The sequence below is a fragment of the Amblyraja radiata genome, chromosome 31 (genome assembly GCF_010909765.2).
Source record: "Amblyraja radiata isolate CabotCenter1 chromosome 31, sAmbRad1.1.pri, whole genome shotgun sequence".
Classification (NCBI taxonomy): Eukaryota; Metazoa; Chordata; class Chondrichthyes; order Rajiformes; family Rajidae; genus Amblyraja; species Amblyraja radiata.
Window position 1 is genome coordinate 18,511,399 of NC_045986.1, and position 26,119 is coordinate 18,537,517.

General features: G+C 41.7%; 1 protein-coding gene across 2 annotated transcripts in view; it reads left to right on the top strand.

Moving 5' to 3' along the window:
• Positions 1-26,119, top strand: part of epha8 (EPH receptor A8) — a 262,547-nt gene that overhangs the window by 47,021 nt on the left and 189,407 nt on the right. The window lies entirely within an intron of this gene.

Here is a 26,119-nt window from a genome sequence, read left to right on the forward strand (position 1 = left end):
GAGTGTACCCTATTTTAAAACATTGTACTCAAAGAATTGTAACTGGCGGCCAGTTGAGTTGCTACTGTTGCATATTAGCATGTTCAGGTTTTACTTATTCAGTGCATGAAGACATTTATTGCCAAATTTCTATCTAGAAGCCCATAGTCTTATTCAATCAACCAATGGAAGTAGACAATGGCAGTTATGACTGAACAAAAGAAAATGTCATCAAATTTTAACAGTAAGCTTTCTGCGTTTAAAATGTTAGCGGTGGCATGAAATGAACATTTCATTGTCAGTCAAAAGATATTGCTCTAATTTGCTGAACTCCTGTAGAAAATGGAATGGGTGTGAGATTCTAAACAGTGAAGTAAGCAGTAGTTTCAGGAGTTGTAGTTTCAGTCTTGCTGAAGAAGCATTTCACTATCGTTGTATTGACACGAGATTCATCACAAGGACTGAGGCAACTTTGGCATTTACTCATAACTTGACAGAAATGATTAATTTCTTTGGGTTCTTCACTGCAGAGAAACATCGAACAGATGTTTTTTTTTTGAAGCATCCTGACCCCAAGTACTTGTATAAATTAATTTAGCCCACTGGTATATATTATACATACAGATATGTACGTACATACATACACTCACAGTGGTGTGTTAAGTGAGTTGTATTTTGCTGCGTCATCATTGTTAATATTCAGAAATGTTAGTTATGCATTTCCACAAATATTTCAGCGTGTACAAATACATGTTTTCCAGAAGTTTATTTTATTTTAAAATAGGCCAATTTAGAGATATTATTGTGTAAATGTGACCATGGTCTGTTAACTGCGACTGTACACATTTATCAAACGGTGTTATGAAGGGACCGACCGATCACAAATACTGTGCAAGTGACACCGCAGAATGATGGATTAGGTGCATTTTTTTGTCTCTCTATGCTCTGTCCCAATCTTTGTTTGAATCACTCACTGAGGGCTGGTAGACATTCTGCTTGCTATCCTCTACTCGTTTGTTCAATGGGCAGAATAAGGCCATTCGGCCCATCAAGTCCACTCCGTCATTCAGCCATGGCTGATCTATCACTCCCTCTCAACCCCATTCTCCTGCCTTCTCCCCATAACCCCTGGTACCCGTACTAATCAAGAATCTATCTATCTCTGCCTTAAAAATATTCATGGACTTGGCCTCCACAGCAGTTTGTGGCGATGAATTCCACAGATTCACCACCTTGAAGTTTCCTTGAAAGAGGAGCTAATAAACCGGTCTAGCTTGCTCACCTAGGAACAAGTGGGTCTTAGCTGAGAGCCTCTCAGTGAATGAGATGAGAATCATTCCACACACTGGGCTTATGTCATTAACTTTTTATCCTTCTGCCATGGAGAAATGTGTGCCTTCTGAAAATCTTTACCTTGAGTTCAGACAGGTTATTTTCTACCTGGTCTCCCTGCGGGAAAAAAAAGTTTGAAAATATTTGTGTTTTTTTGAGCTACAATGAGCTAGGTTCTGCTGAACCTTGTTTGAAATTAAGTAGCAATAGAAAAGGATGAAACATTCAGCTCATCACATCTGATGTGTGAATTGCAGCTCTTCACATAAAACTGTTTTTCGCTCCCTACACCCATGCCCTGGATTATTGCTTGTTGTCTTTTCTCCTGTCCAGGATGTCATGTTACTGATGCTTTCTAGACCCACAAATGTGTCGGGTCAATGACCTCGGTCATATGAAAGGTCTTTGACCTGAAACGTTAACTCTGGACACTTAATACTAGAATTTTACTTTCAGGCAGAAGATCTCTCAAAGCAAGTCACTTTATGTGGAAGACACAAAAAGGTGGAGTAACTCAGCGGGCCAGGCTGCATTCCTGGTGGGAAAAGAAAAGTGACGTCTTAGGTCAGAAACCTTCTCAGACTGAATCGTCACCTATTCTATTTCTCCAGAGATGCAGGCTGGCCCGCTGAGGTTTTCCCAGCATTTTGTGTCTATCTTCACTATAAACCAGCATCTGCAGTTCCTTCCTACTCACTTCATGTGGTGACACTTTTTGATGACATTGCCTGCAAAACCAAAGTTTTACAACATGAAAACAGGCCTTTTGGCCCACTCTACCTGTGCTGTCCATTTGGGGAACCCAAGTATGCTGATCTCGTTTTCCAGCACTTGGATGGTAGTTTTCTTGCCTTGGTGATCAAATGCTAATCAGATGCTTCAGAAATGATGTGAGAGTTTCTGCCTCCGCCACCTTCCCAGGATGGCGACCACCATGTTGGTGGGGAGAAAAATCGTCCTCAGATCCACTTTAACACACTCCTCACGTTCAACACATTTGCTGTGGCCTGTGATGCACCTGTGATGGGGACCAGTTTCTTGCTATCTACTCTACCTATGCCAAGGTTAATGAAGGCAAATATCCCATCTGCCTTAATTACCTTTCTTTTTCACATTTGGACTGGCTCAGCACAGGGACAGTATAGAACCAACTGCTAGCTGTTTCACTAAGCTGGTTCTGAGCAGCTAAATTCCCACTGTAGATAAACTCCAGTACTTTGTGTAGGAAAGAATAAAATAAAAGTGGTGAACCTCTGCCTCACCTGTAAAGACTGTTGCGGTCCTTGGATGGAGTTGAGGGGGTGGTAATGCCCCTGTCCCACTTGGGAGACCTGAACGGAAACCTCTGGAGACTTTGCACCCCACCCAAGGTTTCCGTGCGGTTCCAGAAGATTTTTGTCAGTCTCCCTACCTGCTTCCTGCAACCTCCGGCAACCACCTGCAACCTCCGGGAACCGCACGGAAACCTTGGGTGGGGCGCAAAGTCTCCAGAGGTTTCCGTTCCGGTTTCCTAAGTGGGACAGGGGCATAAAGGGACAGGTGTTGCATCTCCTGTGGTTGCAGGGGGGAAATACCTGGGGAGGGGGTGGTTTGGGTGGGAAGGGACGAGTTGACCAGGCAGTTGCAGAAGGAATGGTCTCTGCTGAAAACAGAAAGGGGTGGAGATGGGAAGATGTGGCTAGTTTGTGTTTTTTTTTTTGTAAACCAAATCACAATAATTTGGAAAATATCAGGCAGTGGGCCAAGCTGCCATTTTGCTCTGGTGTGATATTTGTGCTAGTGGTTTAGCAGTAGTCTTATGTTGAGCGAAAATCTGAATGGTGAAATGAAAGCCAGTCAAATGTGAATTTTCTTTGATCTTTTATCTATAATTTATCTAGAACTGGAATGTAACATCACTGTAGATTCGTACATAATGGATCAATTTATTTGCTGCCTTTGTATGCTGGCGTTTCATATGGATACCACGCTCCAGATTTTGCAATGTTCTGTTAAACACTTAGAGTTATGCTGACACAGAAAGAAGCTATTCGATCCACTGGGACCAGGCTCACATTGGACAAATTCCATATCTTTATTTCCCTGTAGCTCTGCAACATATTCTCTTTCCTACAGGCCTGTCAGCTCCCCTTTGATACATTGTGCCATTGACTAAGAGGATACTTACAGTTAACCTACGAAGATGACTCTAACTATAGGAGAAAAACTGGGTTCACAGGGAGAATATGTGAACTCCACATACTCAACACCGGAGGTCAGGACCGAACCAGGACAGGGAGGGATGGAGCAGCAGGACTAACTATTGCACCACTGTGCTGTGAGAATAATTCTGTTAATTTTGTCATTCAGTCACCTGGTACATTTTGATTTTCCTTTCTGTTCCCTGCATAAAAAAGGGAAATCACTTGGTTTTATGGCAGGTAGATGCCTGAAAAGATAGCACTGAGTTCACAAGATTACTCAACATTCAGTATCAGGAAGGCCTGGACATGTTGAAACTCCCAAGTGCAAGTCCAATGGCATCGGAAAGGAGAGGTAACTACTGAGTGCAAGAGCTGCTGATTGTAACCATGCAGCAGACTGTTGCCATGCTGAAGGGGCTTAACAAGGACTGGTATGAACTGATATCACCATTTAATTCTCCTCCGTTGGGGTCTCCAGAATCAATGTAATGTGATGGACTCTAATTCCCATGGAATGTTTCTTGGGGTGTGAACCTAAGTGATGTTATCTGAAAGCAAATGTTATTTAAAAAATATATAGTTTTCAACCAAAGAGCATTACTCTGAGCATTGACTTTAAAGGTTCACATTGGTGAAGTGCTGACATTAAAATGGGGCGTACATGTGATAAGGTGGAATGGAACCCAAGCAATCTCTCTCCAGATGGAAGCTGTTTGAACACTGCAACTGATTAGATGCTTCTCCTGTGAAATTAGCTGAGCTTTCGGAGTGTAAAGAGCTGTTTTAGATGAGCAGTGGTAATATATCCGCAACCCTTGTTTCCACGTAACTGCTCAGAACAAGCATTCTTCTGATAAAGCTGCATTTCTTGCCAGTCGTGCATGGGTGAAGTGTGTCCTTATGCTCGATGACTTAAAGCCCTGTCCCACTGTACGGGTTCATTCAAAGAGTTCTCCCGAGTTTGCCCTGATTCGAACTCGGAGATTTGGCCGCTCGTAAGTACTCGGAGCTCTCCTGGACATTTTTCAACATGTTGAAAAATCTTCACGTCTCCCCGAGCTTACCTGCCGTTAGCGAGTCTTCCCGAGTACCTGCTGTTAGCGCTACGAGCTGCTAAGAGACGTCCCCGAGCTCTGACGTTTCCGCTACGTTCATTCTACGTGCTTACCACGAGTTTGATTTTTTTTTTAAACTCGGGAGAGCACTTGAATGAACTCGTACAGTGGGACAGGGCCATTATGCAGCGTGTTTGCTTCAAGCACCTGCAACCTCTGTGCTGCCAAGGTCAGCAAAATGGCCCGTTCCGAGATCTTCACAGTGCAGGTCAGTAACAAGAAAATACATGAAGAGTTGAGAGGAAGCATTCACTTCAAAGCCGTTCCTCTGTTCTCTGGTCCAGGACACAGACTCACTACATAAGGTGTGAAACAAAGTCCAGTTGAAATGTTTAAATGGGAAAACCACTCATCCTTTTGTTCTATTTTTGTAGTCATTCCCATTAAAGAGTTTCACTGGGAAATTGTACCACTATCTTAAATATAACTCGGACCCTGAAAGCTCTGAGAGATTCTCCCAATTCTCATCTCCCACCTGACATGGAAGCTAAGAAAGAGAAGCAGGGGTTGGACATCCAGCCTCTCATGCTTGCTCTAATGTTCATAAGTGATAGGAGAAGAATTAGTCCATTCGGCTGATCAAGTCTGCTCCGCCTTTCAATCATAGTTGATCTAACGCTCCCTCCTAACCCTATTCTCCTGCCTTCTCCCCCTAACCCCTGACACCAGTACTAATCAAGAATGTACCAATGTCACGGCTCATCTTCCACTTCAGTTCCAGCTTCTCCAATTTTCTTAATATCCTTAAAATCTATTGATCATGCAACCAGGGACGACCAAAACATTGTCGCCAGATCCTGCACAATTCGTCCTTGTATCTACAGGACGTACTTTATCTAGGCCAGAATGTTTATCAACTTTCAAAGGTGATGAGCTCATTGGTACTTTCCCGTTTGCTGTTTGTCCCATTCAATATTTAACTCCACCACACTGGCATTGCAACTCCACATCCCCTGTGCTCTTTATTGAAGACAGCTGCTAAATATTCATTAGAAATTTTACCTACATCTTCTGCCTCCACACTATAGTTAACTCTGTGATCCTCTGAAAGGCCCTGTCATTTTCTTGTCCTCTGCCTAGTTATGTACCTAGAAAACATTTTTGAATTTCCTTAGACTTTCCTAGGATTTTCAGCCCATCTTTTTAATCACCTAATTTTGTTCAATTCATTTAATTGGATTCCTATGCTTCTATGATTCTGTTTCTTGATATGCTGTTTGTTTCCGGTCTTTTCTGTTCTAATTCCAGTTAAGCTTCCTTCTACATTAAAGGCACTATATAAATGCAAAATGCTGTCGCAGCTGTTATCCATGATTTCAACCTATCTGCATTGACACTGGGATTAATGGTATTCATAAGGTTTACTTGGTGTCGATCTCGAGTGTTGGCTGTGGGAGGATGAGAGAGAAGGACTGCAATTCTAGTTTGTGTTAATGCTCTTCGCAGTTAGATCATAAGATCATGTGATAGGAGCAGAATTAGGCCATTCAGCCCATCAACTCTACTCTGCCATTCAATCAGGGCTAATCCATCACACCCTCCTAACCCCATTCTCCTGCCTTCACCCCATAACATCTGAGACGTGTACTAATAAAGAATCTATCTATCTCTGCCTTAAATATATTCCCTGACTTGGCCTCCACAGCCTTCTGTGACAAAGAATTCCACAGATTCACAACTGACTAAAGAAATTCCTCCTCATCTCCTTTCCAAAAGAACGTCCTTTAATTCTGAGGCTATGACCTCTTGTCCTAGACTCTCCCACTAGTGGAAACATCCTCTCCAAATCCACCCTATACAAGCCTTTCACTATTCTGTACGTTTCAATGAGGTCTTCCCTCATTCTTCCAAACTCCATTGAGTACAGGCCCAGAGCCTGCAAACACTCTCTGCCATTAGAAGCAGAGAGAAGATGCACAGTGAAGAGCAAGTCCCCTGGAACGGCCCCAATTCAACAGGCCCAATAGATGTTTATTGGGAAGTAATCTTCCTGCCTCAGTCTCCCAGGACACACAGGACCACCTGAAATCTGTGACTGGGGTCAAGCTAAAACCGAGTCTCGGTTCCCGTGGAGGAGTAGGGACCACCTGGGTTGACTATTTCGTAGGTGGTCTGTTGGCCAATTAGTCACTGAGAAATTCCAGTGGTCAGAAGACCCAAAGGTCAGCAGTCAGGATCCTCACAGCTGTGAACACATTCCACTTCCCCTCCTCTTTCCACCATGCAAGGCCCTGGTTGGGAACAGGCTTGCATTGACCAGGGTGACCCCTCATCTATATGAACACAGTGCAAGCATGTCTGGCAAAAGTAAGTGCCGGAAAAAAATTCCCTGTTTGACCCATGAGTAGATGATGGCTGTAGGTTTTATTCTTCCCACCATCTGCTGCAGTGTAGGAAAGGAAGTGTTGATCTACCCCGGATCGCGCCCCTGTATAATAGAACTATCTACCGCAATCTAAATTCAAAACACTTGTGCTGTTTTACTTGGAACCCCAGCGGTGCCTTGTTAATTCAATCGTCATGCTCAAGGACACATTTAATTTATTAGATAAAGACTGTTATGTACATTTGTTCACTCGGACTGTTCTACGTTCTATCATTATGGAAAACAAGATAGACACAAAATGCTGGAGTATCTCAGCGGGACAGGCAGCATCTCTGGAGAGAAGGAATGGGTGACGTTTTGGGTCGAGACCCATCTTCAGTCTGAGTTACTCCAGCATTTTGTGTCTATCTTCAGTTTAAACCAGCATTTGCAGTTCCTTCCAGCACATTATGGAAACAAGCTTTGGAAAGCACCAGTGGGACACCTTGTTGAATGGCACAGTTCCAGATCCAAAGGCTCGGTAACAGTGGTGGTGTAGTTTAGAACAGATGTAATGTATTGATGATCTATTGATGACCTTAGAAAATCTATGATCCTGTGACCAGAGAGTCTTAATTGGCAATGTATTTTCTACTTCAAATCGTGAAAGGTCTGGAAAGAGTGGATGTGGAGAGGTTGTTTCCACTACTGGGAGAGTCTAGAACCAGAGGTCATAGCCTCAGAATAAAAGGACGGATTTTTACGAAGGAGTTGAGGAGGAATTTCTTTAGGACAGAGAGCGGTAAATTTGTGGAATTCATTACCACAGAAGGCTGGGGTGGCCAAGTCAATGGATATTTTTAAGGCAGAGATTGATGGATTCTGGATTGTTACCGGTGTCAGATGTTATGGGGAGGAGGCAGGAGAGTGGGATTGAGAGGGAAAGGTAGATCAACCATGAGTGAAAGGTAGAGTAGACTTGATGGGCCGAATTGCCTAATTCTGCTCCAATCACTTATGAACCTATGAACTTCTGGGTGAGGAAAGAAGCTGAATGTGATTTAATCTTCTACAGTACGCTGGTATTTGTGGAGAAGTAGCTGGACTGGGCGATAAGTTGTGGATGCAAGAGCGTCCACAAGAGGTGAAGGGGAACTATGTGCTACGGAGCCCCACCGTAAGATCATAAGTGATAGGAGCAGAATTAGGCCATTTGTCCCATCTAGTCTACTCCACCATTCAATCATGGCTGATTTATCTCTCCCTCCTCACCCCTGTAACCCTTGTGAGCTCGACAAAATAATTCTATTGACAGTATCTGTGAAGATGGTTGAGAGCTGTCAACTGTGTCCTGTTGGAATTGACGGTATGTAGATGGGAAACGGGAGCAAAAACAAAGAAAATCCCCCATTGCTTGAGATGAGATGCCCATGGAGACTCAAGAGACTGCAAACGCTGGAGTCTTGAGCAAAAACACAGACTGCTGGAGGAACTCAGTGGGCCAGGTAGGAGGAGGGAAATGGATAGAAGACGTTTCCGGTCAGGACCTTTGTTCAGACTGAGATGCCAAGGGATTAGATTGCGATCAAGTGATATTGAAATTGCTCCCTCTGTAAATGATGTTGCTGAAGTCCCTTATCCTGGTTCAATGTACTTTAATAGACAGAAAGATAGATGTTGCATCAGATCTCACGGGAGCTCTTTGATCAAACATTGCAGTCAAGTTAGATTCAAAATACACTTGTTTCAAACTGCTAAATAAATGTGCCAGGCTGTGGCACAACTGAATTCTCCCAACGCAGATGCATTGCAGAAAAACAGATTACAATGAAGACCGTGCCCTTAAGCAAGCCGAAGAGATTGAATATAGCAGCAGGAAGAAAAAATCTAATGTCATAATAAATATTGGCCTGTAAATTTGTTCTCGCAAGACTGAAAAGCAGCACCATGAAGCCGAGCATTGCTTTTATGCAAAGAGAGTAAAATTATAGCCATGTAGAAAATGCTACTCAATAATGTAGGGTGGCATCACAGATACAGGTACCATGGGTTCATTCCTAATTTCAGGTGCTGTCCGCATGGAGTCTGCATGTTTTGTTTAGTTTGGAGAAACAGCATTGAAACAAGCCCTTTGGCCCACTGAGTCCGGTCAGCGACTGCCCCCTACACTACACACAATTTACGACTTTTACCAAAGCTAATTAACCTACAAACCTGTATGTCTTTGGGTTATGGGAGGATACTGGAGCACCCGGGAAAAACCCATACAGTCACCTATACAGTATAAACTCTGTATAGGCAGCACCTGTAGTCAGGATCAAACGCAGATCTCTGGCACTATGTTACTATGCTGCCCATGTTCTCCCCATGACTACGTGGGTTCAACCCCAGGTACTCTGGCTTCATATTACACCCTATTAAATTACCGGCTGGTTAATTGGCCACTGTACACTATCCTTTTTCTTCACTCTTCAGATTTTAAGCATTTGAAATCTCATTTCTTTTTGATCAATGAATAAAGACATTTATTTTTCCACTACTTCGCAGGAGCAAGGAGTGTGGGCAAGGGAATTTGCCATAATTTGATGTTCCCCAAACTGCAGTCCCTGGTGTAGTATTATTCCTTATCGGCAAACTGCTGTTAAGAGCATTTGATTCGTTTGGGTAATAACTTCTAATTGCCTTAGCTGCTTTGAACCTGATACCATCGAAACAAGCCCTTGCATCTCTCTCATCATCATTATCACCGTTGAAGAAGCAGCACACTCCAGCACTTGGAAGAGTACTGCTAATATATTGTACATGTGTCTATTCAACCTCTGGCTCCCAGTTTGCAACCGCAAGGTTAAATGCAGGCAGTTGTATACTCTTGCTATACATCAACAGGGAGCACACACTGAATCTAAGAAGCATAATATAACAAGTAAATATAACATATTATTATACTTGGGAGGCTAACAACTCTGCTTTATTAACCTCTTGATGCAATCTTAATGGTACTTTTTACAACTGCGTGGGTGCGATGTCCAGTCTTATTTCAGCCCATTTTCAATGTAGAAGCAGAATATTTCAGGCCAGGAGGATATCCATGAATAACAGCTGGTGGATTGCTACATTGTCCTTTTATGGGATGCCACACTAAATAATTCAAGATAATATATTTTGGGCAATCGCTTTTAGAAAATGGAACCCTTTAATCTCCAGAAGTCTCTTGAAGCCTGTAATGAATTCAAAACATACTTGGCGAATAAAGTGTGATTCTGAATTCAGTCCATAACTGAAGCTCCAGTGCTCCCCAAAGCTTCATCACCCTCTGAGGGGAAAAAAACATATCTCTTCTCTATTTGAGTTTGATTTTAGTGCTAAAATGGCAATCCCCTTATTTCTTTTTTAAGGTGAACTTTATACTGGTCTTCTCTGCCAGTGAAACATGGTTCCCATATCTACCTTACCAATTCTCTAAGAGTTTTATAGATCTCAATGGTCATTGGTACTTTATTGTCACATGTGCAAACGCACAGTGAAATTCTTTTTGAATACACCTTTTATTCCTTACTCAGCTCGTACATCGCCCCGTGAAGCTTTTCGTGTTTAGTTTAGTTTCGAGATGTAGCGTGGAAACAGGCCCTTCGACCCACTGAGTCTGCGCCAACCAACAATCATCCAAAGACCAGTTCTATCCTATACACCAGGGACAATTTACAGGAGACAATTAACCTACAGACCTGTACATCTTTGAGGTGTGGGAAGAGACTGGAGCACCCGGAGAAAACCCACAGGGAGAACGTACAGACTCCACACAGACAGCACCTGTATTCTCTGTCACTGTCACTGTAAGGCAGCGACTCTGCCACCGTGCATCATCAAGCTTCATTGCTACTCTCATTTCCATTTAGTTTTGTGTCATCAGCAAACTGGGATTTTTTTGTATTTCGTTCTCTCAGTCAAATCCTTGATACAGACAATGAACAGTGGAGATCCAAGCACCATTGCCAGTGGTACCTGAGCATCACAGCCTGTCAATCTGAGTTTCTGGCTGTTCACCAACTCAAAATCCACATTAGCATGTAACTCCTAATACTCGGTAAGTCATCAGAAAATTCCTGTAGATTAATCAAATATGATCTTCCTTTCATAAATCCATAGTGACTCTGCTGAGCCATATTATTATTTTCTAAGTGTCTCGAGAGTGCATCTTTAATTATAGATTCCAGCATTTTCCCAGTTCTCAGTGTTTGGCTAACATTTAGGTAGTTCTCTGATTTCTCTCGCTCCTTCCTTTCGCAAATAGTAGGTCACATTTGCCCATCTCCAAATGTCGGAAACACTTCAGAATATATATGTTGATAACCAGAGGATCAACTATCTTTGTGTGGGGTAATGAACTGCAGATGCTGGTTTACACCGAAGATGGACACAAAATGCTGGAGTAGCTCAACAGGTCAGTCGGCATCTCTGGCCAAAAGGAATAAGTGACATTTTGGGTCAAAACCATCATGAACAATCTTCATTGCTCTCTCTTTTAAAACATCATTGGTCCGTGGCATTTATGAGGTTTAGGCCAATTAATTTCTCTACGTTTTTTTTCAAGACAAGGCATTTGTTCAATTAGGCAACGTTTAGGGTCGAAACCCTTCTTCAGGCTGTCGAGTCTGAAGAAGGGTTTTGACCCAAAACGTTGCCTATTTCCTTCGCTCCATAGATGCTGCCTCACCCGCTGAGTTTCTCCAGCATTTTTGTCTACCTTCGATTTTCTAGCATCTGCAGTTCCTTCTTAAGCATTTGTTCAATTTCTCTGCCATATCTTTATTTCCTATTACAAATATTCTAGACTCTTGGTTAGGCAGAAATATTTGCCCTTACCCATCCCTTCCACTTTGCGAGCCTATTGAAGCTCTTCACAACTCTGTAAGTTATAAGATTTAATTTCTCCTGTAATAGATCTCTTTTCCTGTTGTGTCTTTGTGTATTAAACAGTGAATATAAATTGTTTTTGTTAATGATAGCTGCTGCCTGTCCACTGTCATACAATTTAATGTAAGTTCCCAAATTGCCCCAGCCGAACTGCTCATCACAACCTTCATAGTTGGTACAGTGGTAGAGTCACTGCCTTACAGCGCTTGCAGTGCCGGAGACTGGGTTCGATCCCGACTACGGGTGCTGTCTGTATGTTTGTAGATTTGCTGTTGGGGGATGTAGGGAGTTTGTAGATTCTCCCCATGACCTGCGTGGGTTTTCTCCGAGATCTTCGTTTTTAAAGACGTACAGGTTTGTAGGCTAATTGGCTTGGGCTTGTATACTTGGTGCAAGTGTAAATAGTCCCTAGTGTGTGTAAGATAGTATTAATGTGTGAGGATCGCTGGTCGGTGTGGACTCGGGCCAAAGGGCCTGTTTCCGCACTGTATCTCTAAACCAAACTAAACTAAACTTTCAAAGTTTATGGCCATTTGCGTTGTTGTGAATATAGAGGCTCCAAATGTGGCCTTGTGATATTTTCCCTACTCTGGTTCGGTCTTCTTCTCTTTTCCCTATGCCTGTGTATTTTGTTTACTACGATTCTAACTTCCACTTCCAGCTCTGTTTCTCTCCCTCCTCAGGCTCCTATCCCCCTGCCAAGCTAGTTGGAGGGATTTGAAACAAGATGTGAATTTCAAAACCTGATATCCAAGGACTGTGAGGAGTTTGATTGTCGCCGAGGGCAGGCAGATGATGGAATCAGGGTTTTGGCTGCATGGCCCAAGAGCCAACTGTAGCCGAGTCTGTAATGTAATCGTGCAGGAATATCGGCATATCTAATACTATCTTTTTTTATTAGTTTGTGGAATGTGGATGATGGGGACAAAACATGTATTTTCCTAATTGTTCTCCCATGTCTGGTGCAGATCCATTTCTCCTTCCCCTCCTCCCCCCTCCCCCCCCACCCCCCACCCTAATTGGCTTGGTATAATTGTAAATTGCCCTTAGTATGTGTAGGATAGTATTAGTGTGTGGGTATTGCTGGTCGGGTGGACTTGGTGGGCCAAAGGGCCTGTTTTGACTGTATCTCTAAACTGAACTAAACTGAACCAGACTTGTCAGATTTACTTCCCAGAAGGATTTTAGTGAACCCAATGGGTTTATACAATACAATACAATACAATACAATTCAATTTATTGTCATTTGGACCCCTTGAGGTCCAAACGAAATGCCGTTTCTGCAGCCATACATTACAAACAAATAGACCCAAGACACAACATATTTTACATAAACATCCATCACATTGCTGTGATGGAAGGCCAAAAAATCAACCCATTAGTTTTATGCATGGTGATGATGCTGATATTATTTTTGATTCCAAGTTAATTTAAATTCCCTTGTTGCCAATGACAGATTTGAACTCTTGTCGTTGAATTGGTGGTCCAAATATCTGTATGTAGGCCCAGTAATTTAACCATTGTAATGCAATAAATTCTTCTGCACTGAAATTTGTAGACACATTTTAGTCTGAATTTACAAGCTGAGATTTTGGCAGTCTGATATCATTGTTGAGCTTTATGGAACATCTTGACATGAATAAACACCGCATCTCCAAATGCTGGCTTGGCTTACTGGTTGGAGAGCTTCCATACTGGTAGAACAGATTGTATCTATTTTCTACTACAACGAGTCATCCTAATTCATGGTTCGACTAGGAACCCGAGAAGGTCAGGCATGACAGGGAGACAATTAGTCATTCGGCAAAGAATGATAAGAGCGGATGTATTAACACTCCATTACCATGAGGGGAATTCAAACTCTATCCTGCAACATGTACAAAGCGAAATCTAGTTGTTAGTGCTTCGGGGCACAGTTTACCACCACAACTCTTGGTTCAATATCTTCATAAGAATTTAGGACATTTTGAAGATAACTTGAAGTCAAATTGTCTGAATGGTGGAGAAATACAAAGGAATAATGTTTCCCAAACGGTGCACAACATCATGACCAAACTGGTTGTGGTGACCATGAAACAGAGCCTCAATTGCAAAGGATATTTCATTTTGGCGGCAAAATTTATCTTATTATATATATTTTAAAAAAAACTTTAAATGCAGTGGACAGCAAAAGGATGTTTCCAGTAATGAGAGAGTTTAAAACCAGAGGACACAGCTTCAGCATAAAAGGATGTACCTTTAAAACGGTGATGAGGAGGAATTTCTTTAGCCAGTGGATGGTGAATCAGTGGAATCTATTACCCACAAATGGCTGTAGAGGTCAAGACATTGGGTATTTTTAAAGTGGGGATTGATAGGTTCTTGATTAGTAAGGGCGTCAAAGTATATGGGTAGACGATAGGAGCATGGCTTTGAGAGGGAAAAATATAACAGCCATGAATGAATGGCGGAGTACACTCGATGGGCCGAATGGCCTAATTTTGCTCCTATGTGTTATGGCTTTAAATGCATATTAAAATGGAATTACTAGTTAAATTGGATTTCGGAAGACATTTCTCATGAGTGAAGCCCCAGTGTGTACTATTGCCCAGTCTACAGGAAGGTAACCATTAATCACATTTTTGCAGTTGATCTGACAATAGCCGGGTTCATGGTTTGCCTCTGGGCTTCAGTAATGGCATCAGATTGACTTTGCACCTCAGACATTCACATCACAAAGAAGCACCTGGAAGCATTAAAATGTGACAGAACCGTAATTAACTACGTAATTATTGTAACTGTTTCATAAAACACCTTATTTTAGATGCTGCATTTAACAATGAAAGAGGCCAATTAAGTTAAATATATGGAAATCATATTTCCTACCCTTGGTAGCAGGTGATTTCCTTGCATCATAGCATCTGAGCTACAGCATGGCGCGGGATAGGTTATACACTGAACATTACAGGTCATCGACTTAGTGTCGGCTCTGGCTCAGCAGAAAGGGTGCTCGCCTCTAAGTCAGAAGACTAATGGGTTTAAATCACACTTTAAACTTGAGCCTGTAATCTAGTCTGGCTCTTTGTTGAGCTTCAGGGAGTTCTACCGCCTGGTGACCAGGTGCCTTCCCATCTGGGAATAAAAGTCCCCGAAACTATTATTTAAAGATGAGCAGGGGGAATTCCGCCATTAACCCCTCAAGCAACACCACCTGGACAGATTGGTTGTTGAACCATCTAATGTGTTGGTAAACCTTTATTTCCTACATTATAGTGATGCAGAACTTCACAAAAGAGACACAGAGTCATACAGCATAGAAACTTCTACCTTGTCCCATGCTGGCCAAGATGGCCCATCTATACTAGTCCCACCTGTCCACGTTTGGCCCATATCCCAAATAAAATAAAGAGCATCTTTGGAAAGAAAGGACTGTGGAAAGAACTGAGGTTGTGAAAGGTGCCGTACAGACAAATACTGGAGTAACTCAGCGGGTCAGGCAGCATCTCTGGAGAAAAGGAATAGGTGATGTTTCAGGTCGAGACCCTCCTTCTGCTGCTGATACGGATTGTGTATGTGCTCACAATGCATTGTTTTGTCGTTCTCAATACCATTCAAGTTCTGTGTACACTTTGCAAGGGCAAAAATTGTATTAACACTGATAGAAAGTCAAAAACGAACAGACGGCAGTTGCATAGTTGTTCGTGCTGCTATCTCCCAGCGCCAGAGAACCACGTTCGATCCTGAACTTGTGTACTGCAGGTGTGGAATTTACACATTCTCCTTGTGACTGTGTGAGTTTTCTCCGGGTGCTCCAGTTTCCTCCCAAATCACAAAATGCTGGAGTAACTCAGCGGGACAGGCTGCCTGGAACAAGCGTGAATGGGTGATCAATGGTTGACATGGACTTGATGGGCCGAAGGGCCTGTTTCCGAAGTGTATCTTTAAGGGAAACATCAGACATTCGTGAAAGTGGGCAAACCTTTATATGTCTTAGGCCAAGGAGTTGGGAAACTGGATGCCTTACTGGGCAACCATTGAGTAGACGTTTTCTAGCAGGTGTGTAATGATAAGTGCCGAATTTATTACAGTGATTAATTTTTTTATTTTTTTTTTTTATTATTTTTATTAGAAGTACGGTAAATTACAATAACACACAACACATATATCTTAATACATTTTTTGTACCGCTTCATTTTTTTTTTAAAGCTTTAAGAAAAAGATAGAAGTAAGGAAAGTAAAGAAGGTGCGCAAGAGTCGTGAAGTGCAAGAGAGTGTTGGGAAAAGAAAGCCCCTTAGAAAAGAAGTTAGAGAAGGAAGTAAAGTAAGAAAGTAGACCCTAGAAAAGAAAGAAAAAGAAAGTAAGGACAATCGCTCTATTATAACATTAAACTCCGCAGAAAGACTACCAACCAAGTCTGTTTTTGTTGTTTTACCTCCCAATGCCAGGTCCTGATACCATTTATTTATTTATTTATTTTTAAAATTACTATTGCACCTCATGCTTGTAATAGGTCCATAAACGTAGACCACGTCTTTTGGAATTGGTTTGCTTTACCTGCTAAGAGGAATCTCATCTCTTCCAGATGTAATGTTTCAACACCACATTTTTATTGTTGGTGTGGGCGCATTTTTCCAGAATTTAAGTATGAGCTTTTTTCCCATTATTAGCCCGTAATTGAGTAAATTCTTCTGATACACGTTTAATTCAGGGATACCTTCCGATATCCCAAAAATGATCCATTCTGGTTTTGGTACCAGTTTTATTTTAATTAATTTTGAAAAAATATCAAATATTCCATGCCAGAATTTTTGGATTTTTGTACAAAAAACAAAAGAGTGCGCTATGGTAGCTTCTTGACACAGACATTTATCACAGATTGGTGAAACATTAGGAAAGATTTTATTTAATTTAGTTTTTGAATAATATAGTCTATGTAATGTTTTGAATTGGATAAGCGTATGTCGTACATTGATCGAGCATTTATGCACCTGTAGTAAATGATTATCCCAGCTCTCTTTTGAAATTTTTATAGCTAATTCTTGTTCCCAGTCTCTTCTAATTCCATCTGTTGTGGGTATTTCTATGTTTAAAATGATATTATATAAGTACGATATTAAATTAGCTGATTCCGCCTTTGTCTTCATTGCTTCATCCAGTAAGTCGGAAGGCATATTATGATAGTCTTTTGTGTATTTTTTCAAATAATCACAAATTTGAAGATATTTAAAATATTGGTTATTTTTCAAATTATATTTCAGTTGTAGTTGTTGAAATGATAGTAATTTTCCCACTTCATACAGATCTTCGAGCGTTTTGATTCCCATTCTTTCCCATTGTATAAATGATTTGTCTATGATTGATGGTTTAAACGATGGGTTATTGGCTATTGGTATTGAGAGAGATAGGTTTCTTAATTTTAGATTCTGTTTTATTTGTTTCCATGTTCTAATTGTGCTATGTATAATTGGGTTTTTATTATAATTTTTATTATTCAGATTTATTGGTGAGAGGATAATCGCTCCTATATTACTCGGGGAGCAGTCCCCTTTTTCCATTACAATCCAGTCCGCCTGCTGGGCAGAATTGTCCAGCAGGTGAATCATATTTTTAATATTTACTGCCCAATTATAATACATAAAGTTAGGGAGCGCTAGACCCCCCCACTCTTTTCGTTTATTAAGGTGTGTTCTTTGTATTCTATGGGGTTTATAATCCCATATGAAATTTGTAATGTCTGAGTCCAATTTTTTGAAAAACTTTTTTGGGAGATATATAGGTATTGATTGAAATAGGTATAGAATTTGTGGTAAGAAAATCATTTTTATAGCGTTTATTCTGCCTATTAAGGACATCGGAAGTGTTTTCCAGAATTTAATCAAATTATTTAATTTCTTAAGTAGGGGATTATAATTGGCTTTAAACATATCCTGGTAATTTCTAGTAATTTCAATTCCCAAATATTTGAATTTTTCTGTAGCTATTTTAAAGGGGAATTTCCTGAGATGTGTTGAGTCTTTTGGTTTTATCGACATAATTTCACTTTTGTTCCAATTTATTCTATATCCTGAAAAGGATCCAAAGTCCTCAATTAAATTTAATATATTCGGTATACTAATTTGTGGTTTTGTGATGTACAGTAGTACATCAATTACAGTGATTAATGGCTGCAAAAATTTGCTGTGCCATATAATTTTGTATATTTGTTAGTATGTTGCAAATAGATACAAGTACATTTCACCCAGACAGTTTTTGACAATGCTGAATGTTTCTCTGAGATCACCAGAGGCTGAGAATCGTTATCCCTTACACCACGAGCCACTATTTAATATATAACAGCTTGATGAACATTTCCTAGTGGTGCCCATGGCAATGTTTTGATGGGTGGGAGGCGAGTGAACTTCCGAACTTGGCCCCACTGAAAGCAAAGATGCAGGCCGGAATACCTTAGCCGAAGAGCACATGTTTCTATGGTGATCCTAAACAAGCATCTTTCTTAAATGTGCCCGTTTGTCACACAGCTTCTTGACATGAGCCATGCAAATGAGCACTTTGCGGGCCATTCCACAAAGTGTCTGGAGAAAGGAGGAGGCAGAACAATGTAAAACGAGGTCTCGAGAGAAGTCTAGGTCGTGTGGAGGCACAGTGTCCTCTTATTGTGAGATCTATTGGATATTGTAAGCCTGTTGCGCTAACAACTGGCTAATTTAGCACCGTCAATTGTAAAGGGAAACAACACTGTTTAAAGTATAAAGTTCCCTCGCTAATAGCTAGCATTAAATTCTTAACTGTTAAAGCCTATTTCCTAGAAATTCAGTCATATTATGCTGCTTCTTTCAGGGTTCTGCAATTTAAAATCCACCCCGAGTGAATCTCAAAAATGACTATTTTTGGGTCTGAATTTTTCGACCAAACAGATTTCATCGGTGCATACTGGCAGGAGTATGATGGTAATATGCTAAATATATCAGACCAGTACTTAAGTGATAGGAGCAGAATTAGGCCATTTGGTCCATCAAGTCTATTCCGCCATTAAATCATGGCTGATCTATCTCTCCATCTTAACCCCATTCTCCTGCCTGCTCCCCATAACCCCTGACTCCCGTACTAATCAAGAATCTATCTGTCTCTGCCTCAAAAATATCAATTGACGGCCTCCACAGCCTTCTGTGGCAATGAATACCACAGGCTAAAAAAATTCCTCTTCATCCCCTTCCTAAAGGAAAACCCATTGATTCGGAGGCTATGGCCTCTGGTTCTAGACTCTCCCACTCTCTCCCACAGTAGCCAGAGTCCAGCACCATTTTTCCAGAGATGCGAGTGATTGCCAGTACACCCAACAATTCCCACCACCTCCTGCTGATCCTACATGGTCCTGCTGATCCCTATTTCATTCCCAAGATCCACAACAAAGCCTGCCTTTCCACCATCCCTAACATCAACCATTGCACATCAGCTTTCGATCCAGCCCATTCCCAGCACTCTGCAGTCTCTTTTGTCTTGGATATTTTAGATGTCCTGGAGTCAAAAGCATTTTCTTGAGAGCAGACATCGGGCAGTAGATTTGGAGAAAGAGATGGCATCCTTATATGACAAAGTATGGGAAGTGAAGTCAACATGGCTGTGGGAATCGGTGGATTTATGGAAATGTCTGTGGATAGTTTGTCTCCTGAGATGGAGACAGAGAGGTCCAGAAAAATGAGAGTAGTGTCAGAAATGGTCTAAGTGAATCTGAGGACGGGGTGGTTGATGGCTTGTGATACAGGCCAATGAATCAGTTAGTGTGTTGGTTGAGATGATCTTTCCAGCCTTCCCCAAGTCTCTGGATTGTATTTTCGACCCAAAACACAATGTTGGATTGGAAAGAGAGGGAGGTGTTGAGAACTCCAGTCCAGCAAAGGCCAGTTTTTCCCCATTCTCTCTCGTACCCAACATACACCTTTCACTTGTGTTTGCATCTTATGTTTTCCAAAATGTTTAGCTCCAATATCTTGTCTGATAGATTGTGCAATATATCTAGAATTCTTTGCAATGAAAAATGAGATCCATTATACATTTTCATTTCCTCTACTTAGATATAGCCCTTTAGGCCTGACTTCTCTTGCATTGATTGCTTATGACTTTACCTCATTGCTTTCTGTAACTTGATAGTGGTCCACCACTAGTATTCTGTAGAATTTAGAAAAGCTTTGTTGCAGCTCCCTGCCTTTATGCATGGGGCCAATCTTGTTATTCCATCTCTTCCTCTTTGGTTGCGTTTATGCAAACTTAATAAAGCCCTGAGATCTACCTAATGGAATCTAATGCCTCAGTATAGTCTTTGGAGAAATATTAGAACCTTCTGTCTTTGTACCTGTTTTGTTTCCTAACTGCTGTGATATTGAAAGTGACAAGTTTCTGACATTTGTAAGTCTCTCTCTGGGTCTCATGGTGTTGCGTTTTATCACCCACAATTAGGGGAGGGCATGATGTACAAATTCCTGTTCCTGTAGTCCTATGAACATTTTTTACACAGCGTGGACGTTAATATATTTTTTTATCACAGTACACGATGCATTTGCATTTGTCAGTTTAAATTTGTGATAATTCCGACAGAATTAACAAGGTGAAAACGCAGAGATATTTTTAGGCTTTCAAGTACGCAGGGAAAAATGACAGAAAAAGGAGGCAGGATCTGCAGTGTAGAGGCAAAGTCTGAAGCCTGAAAGAATCAGCCAGGCTGCTCACGTCAGAGCTGTTCACACAGATCCGATTTCATTTAATTCAATTTCGTTTTTATGACTTTAAATGACAATTTTGTCTTAAATTTAGATTTGTCAAAGGAGACTGTGCAAAGGTACCACAGGGAAACAAACGCACGGCGAATTTGTCACTGCGCTATCTGAAACAGACCATGAAATTTCACAATTAACTGTCTGGTGTTATGCCCTAAATTGCAAGCGGTCACATTGAAAATAAACTTGTATCAAATGGCTTTCTTATTGCAACTACACGGCAGTTTACACTTGGCTTTACTTATCTTTCAGGTAGTACACACCAACACCATGTCGGCATTAAAGATGAGAAACAACTTGGAAGCATTTTCCTTCTATGTTGAGCTCCAGGCTTGTTATTTAGCTGTCAGATCCTCAGAATGGCATAATTTCTCACGCTGTAGGTGTGCTTGTAATCAGCAGAAACACTCTTATATTTTCAGGTATACCGTGATTAGTATGCCTGGGAGGCACTCTGGTGAAATCAGGAAACCCCCGGAGAGCTGAAGCTTCTTCTTAGTAGACAAACACAAAATGCTGGCGTAACTCAGCGGGACAGGCAGCATCTCTGGAGAGAAGGAATGGGTGAATTTTTCGGGTTGAGACCCTTCTTCAGACTTGTAGGAAAGAACTGCAGATGCTGGTTTAATGTAGGAAAGTAAAATGTAGAATCAGCATCTGCAAGTTCTTTCCTACAAGTCTGAAGAAGGGCAGATGCTGTTTCTACATTTGAACTGAGCTGAGAATATGGAATAATTTCACTGGCGAACCCCATTTAGCGGTTGATCACAACCAGAAAAGTGAACAAATAACCCGAGCTTGAAATCCCAAAATACATCCCAGCTCCCAGTCACATGTACACTCGTTTAATGGGGTGTAGTTGGGGTGTGACTGTAGGCCCAAGAAAGGAATGTTAAAAATCCAAGTGCAGGAAGATGTCTTCTAGTGCTTTCCCCTCCCTTAGATCACACTTTGTTGGTCATAGAGTCACTGAGAGATGCCGATGGAAACAGGCCCTTCGGCCTACAAAACTATCAACTTCCATTTTACACTAAGCCTACATTAATCCAATTATTACTTTCCCCCACATTCTATTTAACTCCACCCAGATTGCATCAGCGATTAACGCACTAACGGTCAAGTTACAATGGCTAATTATTCTTTTGGATGTGGGAGGAAACTGAAATGTCGTTGCAAGAAGAACAAGGAAGCTCCACTCAAACAGCACCCAGGGTCAGGATAGAACCTGGGTCTCGGCACTGTGAGCCAGTGGCTCTCTGAGCTGCTGCACCTTCCTGAAGAAGGGTTTCGGCCCGAAACGTCACCTATTTCCTTCGCTCCATAGATGCTGCTGCACCCGCTGAGTTTCTCCAGCATTTTTGTGTACCTTCCAATTTCTGATGTCTGGTTTCAGACTCTCCTTCACACCCTTCAGCAGAATTTTGCTAATGCCACCACTGTCCTCCCTCTTGCCCCTTGATAGGAATCTTGGCAGAAGTCCGTGGACATACTAAATCAGCTGATAGTCAGCAGTTAGATAGACTCTTAGATAAATACAGCATGGAAACAGGCCCTTTGGCCCAACTTGCCCATACTGTCCAACATAACCCAGTTACACTAGTCCCACCTGCCTGCGTTTGGCCCATATCCCTCCAAACCTGTCCTATCCATGTACCTATCCAACTGTTTCTTAAACTTTGGGATAGTCCCTGGCTCAACTACCTCCTCTGGCAACTCGTTCCATACACCCACCGCCCTTTGTGTGTAAAAGTTACCTCTCAGATTCCTATTAAACCTTTTCCCCTTCACCTTAAACCTTTGTCCTCTGGTCCTCGAGTTAGAGATAGAATGGAAAGAAGGTGAAGGTTTCTCTTCAGAGAGTGGGTCAAAAAAAAGACAAGGGGCTTGGGATGTGTGGAGGCGATTTTTTTTGTGCTGATATTGCTTTGTCCTAAAATACATAAGCAGTTAAAGAAGAGTTGGAAAATTGCACTGTGGAAGTAATGGGTAATGGAAGGTGCTCCATTGATTGATGTGGGGAGCATAGGATTCAAATCCAAAGGATGGTCAGGTTACCTGTCCCTTGAAGCTATGAGCTGGAAATGTTTCTGCCGTGCTATTGCCCCAGGTCTGGAAATAGATTTTGAGAACCTTTCCCCTCTGCAGTTGTAAAATGGAAGAGCTGTTTCACATTCAGACTTCCTTTTGATAGGTAGAGCCCAAGGTTACATGGCTTCCACAGCATTAACCCTTGCATGGATAATATGCAGCAACTGTGCAGTCTCTGCCACTGAGTGCATAACGCCTTCATTAATATTTTTGCATGTTATCGTTATTTCAAAAGCAAAAAAAAAAACAAACTAAAAGCCAGATTCAGATCAGTTGATAAGGAAACAAAGTTGATACCTTGATTAGTTTTATAATTTTAGTTTTACAGAGATCCAGCATGGAAATAGTTCCTCCAGACCACCTAGTCCATCGATCACATTAGTTCCATGTTACACAACTTTCTCATCCACTCTCTACACAACTGGGGCATTTTCGTTTTACAAAAGCATCTTCACATCTTGGGGATGTGGGAGGAAACTGGAGCACCAGGAGGAAACCCACGTGGTCACAGGGAGAACGTGCAAACTCCACACAGCACCCGAGGTCAGGTTTGAATCCAGTCTCTGGGGTGCTGAGGCAGCAACTCTACCAGTTGTGCCGCCCCCTCAGTCTTTTGGAACTGAGAAAAGTTAACAAATAATCCTTGATACATTTATTTTATATCAATCACAGGTTACAATCCCTAAATATATAATTTTTGCAAAAACTATAATCTCCATTCCCTTCACAAAGCCATACTTGAAGAAGCCCTATCCACAAGCATTAAATTTCGAACATAGGGTTTGAAAAAAAAAGAGCAAAATTAATATTTATCATTTATATTTTAAACTCAGCAGAAGACAACTATTAATTTATCTTCTATGTTTTTATGTTTCAAGCCTGATTATCCACAATTGCTTCCCTCAACTGTTTCCAGCCATTTGCCCTTCTGGTTCCCCCCATAGATGGTTTAGTGATCTTGTAATCATTGCATGCTGTGTACGTGGCCAAATGCAAATAATGTACAGCGCAGGTACAGGCCATTCGGCCCAACCAGCCCATGCCAGCCCTCACTCTCCATTGGAACGCATCCCACCTTACCTCCCTTCATTTTCTCTTGCCTTTCCTACAATATCTTTCTCTCCCATGTGGAGATTTAGCACAAGCCCATGTTGTAAATCCAATTAATGGATGCCAAGTGGGAGATGATGCATCTCTGGCAGGTTGAGATAAAGTGCTTCATGGTCTGGTGCAGTTACTACTCCACTTTGGGTCATTAGGCATCATCTTGTGAAATAAGGAGTCATGGCCATAAGACATTGGAGCAGAATTAGGCCATTCAGCCCATCGAGTCTGCTCTGTCATTTGATCATGGCTGATCTATTTTTCCTTGTCAAGTCCATTCTCCTGCCTTCTCCCCGTAACCTTTGATGCCCTTACAAATCAAGAACCTATCATTTTCTGCTTTAAAAAAAACCGAATGACATGGCCTCCACTGCCGTCTATTGCAATTAATTACACAGATTCACCACCCTCTGGCTAAAGAAATTCCTCCTCATATCCATTCTAAAGTTCCGTCACTTTATTCTGAGGCTGTGGCCTCTGGTACTTGACTCTCCCACTACTGGAAACATCCACTCCACATACATTCTATCTAGGCCTCTTATTATGCGGTAGGTTTCATTGAGAGCCCCTTCATCCTTCTAAACTCAATGGCATCTCTGACCCATGAGGATTGTGTTCAGGGCTGCCCACCATCAAAGAGTCGGAGCCAGAGACCTCTAATGTAGTAATATACACAGTAAAATAAATTAAACATTAAAATTTGACATTTAAAAAATATCCGATCTTTCCTATTTTCCTGACATTAAGTCAAAACGTGTATAGTTTCTGATGCCCTTTTTTTAAATACAGACATTTTACGCTATTCCACTTGCAAACGATTTGCATAAACATAAAGCAGAGTCCCTGGAATATCTTCCTCAACTTCTTTAGATAGAGTGTCATTTTTTCCTTTTTTAAATGTTACCAGTTATCACCAGATAAGCAGCTTGAAGAAACTTAATTTCAATGAGTTGAAGAATAACCTGGCCCAGGGGGGTTGGAAATACACACTGGCACGTTAATGTGAATCACCAATTACGCAGTGTCGATTCAGATGAGAAACGTTCACTATTGAGGATGAAAGGCAGAAAAAGTCCAAAGCTGGAGCTCGGTAGTAGTAAAGGCATTGAAATGAAACAACACAAAGCGGAAGATGTGCGATAAATGCCAGGTTGATAGTACCGCGATGAAGCAAGGTGAATGCAGAAAGTACAGACAAGTTAGCAAGGAGTAGCAAGGTGAAGAGTGTCCTTGAGAGAGGATTAGCAGATAATGTGGAAGGCAAGTCTAAGGTCGATAGGGTCGCAGTAGCTTCAGGAAGAGATTGGCAGGCTGATGAGATGGGCAGATTCAAGGTGACAGACATCAGTGCAGAGAAGGGTGATGATATATTTTGGAAGAAAGAACAAGAAGTGACAAGATGCTAGTTTTACTAGTGGTGTAAAGTTACAGAGATCCAGCGATTCACATGTATAAATGTTTAAAAAACCACTTGTTTACAACGAGTAAAATATAAGCTATTGTGCCCAGGCTGTGCGTTTGCAGAGGTCATGGTTTCTATTGCTTTTCTGTAACTGTGCATCTTTGACCCATTATAATCCTGATGTCAACTAAATCTGATCCCTGAGATGAATTTGAACCATGGAGGTTTTTGGTGTGTAATTGAGACTGAGCCATGTTCAAGTACGTGAATAGACACAAAGTGCTGGAGTAACTCAGCGGGTCAGGCTGCATCTGTGGTGAAAAAGGATGGGTGACATTCCGGATAGGACCCTTCTTCAGACTGTTGACCAAGTCTGAAGAAGGGTTCCGACCCGAAACGGCATCCAACCTGGTGACGCTTTCCTCCAGAGATGCTGCCTGACCCACTGCACTTTGTGTCTTTCTTCGGTATAAACCAGCATCTGCTGCCGCTCTCTGCACTTTAGGTACATGGATCCTGGGTCAGTTACTCAGTCAGCACTTGGGACCAAGAATTGACCTCCCAGGCAGGATCAATCTGACCAGCCCTCCTCAGGAACCAGGGTCAACATTCACATTCAAGATCTGCATGATGAGAGTTTGCAACGTCCTTGTATGATTTTCTTAATGGCAAATGATATTAATTCGCACAAATTATCCATGGAACTGGGTCCAATGTAGAAACTCTCAATGTAGAAACAATGCAGAAATGTGTAGGAAGGAACTGCAGATGCTGGCTTAAACCAAAGATAGATACAAAATGCTGGAGTAACTCAGTGGACAGGCAGTATCTCTGGATAGAAGGAATGGGTGGCGTTTCGGGTCGAGACCCTTCTTCAGTACTCCAGCATTTTGAGTCTTAACACTGCAGGAATGTCCAATGAAGGGTCCCAACCCAAAAACGTCAC